The 3,642-nt window shown below is 58.3% G+C and overlaps 1 long non-coding RNA gene across 1 annotated transcript; it reads left to right on the forward strand.

Moving 5' to 3' along the window:
* LOC115275037 lies at positions 1–3,311 on the forward strand. Its single transcript, XR_003901380.1, has 2 exons — positions 1–47; positions 2,750–3,311. It is a non-coding gene; the product is annotated as an uncharacterized LOC115275037 (long non-coding RNA).
* The last annotated feature ends 331 nt before the right edge of the window (positions 3,312–3,642 follow it).

Consider the following 3,642-nt stretch of genomic DNA (forward strand, 5'->3'; position numbering starts at 1 on the left):
CTCCTAGCGGATAGAGGAGCCAGTGAGGATGGGGAGTCACCCCCCTGGTAAGAGGTGGCAGCATGCAGCAGGGCTGGACACCAGGAGACCCCTTCGGGGTCAGGGTCCCCTCCAGGGGTTGGACTCCCACGTGCAACCTGAGGTCAGGCCTCCTTGGAGCAGGCTGAAGACAGGCTGGGGACTGGGGAGGACGTAGGGGCAGGAGCTCTGGCACAGGGATTAGGGCAGGGTCCTGGGATCTGACCTATTGGGGTCAATGGGGGGCTGTCTGTCCTGTGGGGAGGGAGAATAGCACCCACCATGGTTGCTGTTGGAGATGATGGTCTGAACCTGGTATTCCTTCTTATTCTGACGGTACAGGTGAGGGTGCCCTGGGTGGGGAGGGGCCTGTGCTGAGCTCAAGTTCAGCCTTAAGTGCCTCACTGTCCTGTCTGCCAAAATGTGCCTTGGAGGGTGGGCCTCGGGGGCCACCGTCCCGGGACACACCAGGACCACATCCCACTTCTGACCTGATGACAAAGCCACCCTGTGCAGGGGACAGTGCACCTCTCTCGGCCTCTGGTTCCTTATATTCCAACACCAGGAGAGGCGCCTGCCTCTGGGAGCCTGTGCATTCAGGAGCCTCTCTGAGCACCCCCCTGCACTTGTTCCCCGAAAGCCCCAGTCACCGTGCCGTCCAGGTGTCTGGTGAGGCGATGGTAGCTCAGGTCCCGGGCCTTCTTCCTTGTTCTTCTCCGGGAGGCCAGCCAGACACCTGCTCTGTTTGGACTTGAAGTTAGCAGAGGAACACATGTGATCTAGAGAACACCCGCGCTTTGATCAGCTCTGCCAACTGAAAGCAAACTGGACACAGTGGGGGGTTTGGTCTGGAGCTGCCTCCCTCCAGCGCTGGGAACTACAGTGACCAGAGAGGCCCAGTGTGGGAATCTGGGCTAAGACTGGGTTCTGGGAGTGCAGGGAGGCTGGTGGATCTGGGAAGGTGATGGACATGGGCTCAGGCTGAGGTCGGCGTTCTAGGTGCCTCAGTCCGGCCCTGGCCCCACGTTCAATTGATCCGAGGTAAAGACTTGACCCCAATGAGCTCTCCCTGTTCTCGAGTGGCTCCAATAGTCCACACAGAGGGGAGGGTTCATGGTGTTAGAAAACCCACTCTGGACCAGGCTGCTGGGTTCCAACACCAGCTCTCTCCTGTAGGCACCCTGCGGTCCTGGCCATTTACTCCACTTCTCTGCTTCCACATCGTCATCTGTGAGGCGGGTGTGATGGCAGCTTCTCTGCATGGGAATAAGTCCCGGATGCAGTTAGTCAACATCATGGGCTGAGAGCACTGCCCCCACACGTGTCAGCAGGTGACGTAAAGGAATTCGGCAAGCATGCCGCATCCTGGTAGCAGGGCAGACACCCGCTGGTCAGTGGTGACCTGGGAGTCCTCCCGGCCATGGAGATATTGGGCTCTGTCCCCTGCAGGGAGGTCCCTTTGACATGTCTGTGGGCAGAGTGGAGTGTTAAAGGGGCACAGCACAGACATGCTAGCTGCGGGCCCTGTTAGTAGTGGGCAGGGTAGGCACAGTGCCCAGGGCCACAGACTTATGGGTTGCACATAGATAGGTTCTTGGGCTGATTATTAGAAGAATCCCCAGGGCACTCAGCTCCAGGGGAAGGTTTGCTAAGCATCCGCACAAACACAGAAGGACGCAGACACACAGGAAGCTGACACACTGAGACACACCCACCTTCAGACACAAACTGCCCTCCTCCCTGCAGCCCAGAGGAGAATGAGGTCGCTGGAGCAGCGGACATGCTGAAATGTCCCGGGGATGAGGACGGGGGACTAGCGCCCACCCCCAACACCCCTCAGCTCAGCCCCGCTGCAGGGGCAATGGCCGCACCCAGACCAGACACACCCACCACCTGGAGTGGGGCAGAGGCTCAGAAAAGGTGACAGGACTGAAGGACCTGGTCACCAGGCTCCACACACTCCCAGGGCCCTGCGGGTTCCCAGCACCTCCCTCCAGGCTCCTCTGACCCCCTCGCCCCCCACTTCTGAAGGTCTGCAGGGGACAGGGAAGCCGGAAGCACTACCCTGGGCCTCTCCACCGTGCAGATCGACAGCCACCTCTGCCTCAGGGACAATTTTCCTGTACAAAATACCGACTTTCCTCCACACCAGGCTGCCCTAGGATGTCCAGCCTCCCCAGCAGCCCACCTGGGCTCTGGCCCTGCAGAATAAGGTCACTCGCTTGCCTGCCCCTCAGGGAACCAGAGTCATGGAAAGGAAATGACATCTCCACTCACCAATTGGTGGTGATATTATTTTATATATTCTTCATATGCTTCAGAAAGCAAACTCTGAGAAGCCGGGAAGAAACCGCACATGGAACAGTCAGCAGGTCGTCCTCAGAGCTGAGCTGGTGCGCCTTGCTGGTTCTGTTCCAGCTGCGGCTGGACTGTGCTGCAGGCATCAAGGGGTCAGACTCCCAGAAGGACTGTCAGGTGCACAAATCCCAGAGGCTGGACCCATGTGACTCGTGCCCGAGGTGGAGGCACTGGCCACCCTGCCAGGGGACAGGAGGAAGCCAAAAGTGTCAGCTCTGTGAGAGCTGTTCTCCCTCCCACCTGCCCTGTCCATCTGGGCCTCCCATTCTGAACAGGAAATGAGGAGCACAGAGCAAGACTCAGAGAACCAACGAGTCAGTCAGGAGCATAAAACTGTCGGGCCTTTCACTCTCTTCCTTCTGCCAATTCTCAGGTGTCCAGCTGGTTCGGATGCAGATGGAATGGAAGGTGGAGACTTCGTGGGTGCCTTCCTCCTCCCACAAGGCGACCTGTGCTGCTGCTGGGGTCTCAGGTTCAGTTTTCCACACTGAGGGAGGCCCTGAGTACAAGATGCCTCCTCCCTGTACCACTCAGGGCTGGACAGGACTCTGCTGATCTGCGAGAGACTGTGTACCTTGTGGCTTTCCCTGGAAACTTGTGCCCAGCAGGGCTCCCCTCTGCTGCCATCCTGCTCGTAGCCCTCCCATCTGCCAGAAGAGAGTCTGGACTGGAGAGAGAAATCCGGAACCTGCACGCAGCCCCTGAAGGTCCAGTGGGGTCATTTCCTGGACCCTGAGGGCTTCAGTCTTGTCCTCCTCCTCCCCCTCCTCCATGAGGCCCAGGGAGAGTGTGCGAGCAGGCTGAGAGCTGGGAGGCAGAGGGTCCAAGGAACCAGGATTTACCATAGTGTGTCCTTCAGATGCCTGGGTTCAAAGGCCAGCTGGGCCCCCTGCTGGCTGTGTGCTTTGGGCAAGTGTAAGAACCTCTCTGCGCCATTGTTGTCCTCCTGATGTAATGAGAACCGACTCCACTCATGTCTGTGCAGAGACCCAGGGCAGCATCTGGGGCCTCTGAGTGAGGGTCTCTCCTCTTCACAATTCCCTGCCAAGATAGGGTCGGAGCACCATGACCTAACAGAGCTCAGCCATCTGTGTACACTTCGTGCCTCCGTTTAGGGGGTCAAATGAGGTAAAGGTCAGAACTTTCTTCAACAGTCACCCATCCAGCCATGTTTAACTCCCCCTGGACCTTCCACATTTGAGTCCTGTTGACATGGCCACTGGGTCCATTTCCCACCTAAGACTCACCAGGTGAGGTTAGTGGTGG

Source organism: Suricata suricatta, chromosome 12, assembly GCF_006229205.1.
Source record: "Suricata suricatta isolate VVHF042 chromosome 12, meerkat_22Aug2017_6uvM2_HiC, whole genome shotgun sequence".
In the NCBI taxonomy this organism is placed as follows: domain Eukaryota; kingdom Metazoa; phylum Chordata; class Mammalia; order Carnivora; family Herpestidae; genus Suricata; species Suricata suricatta.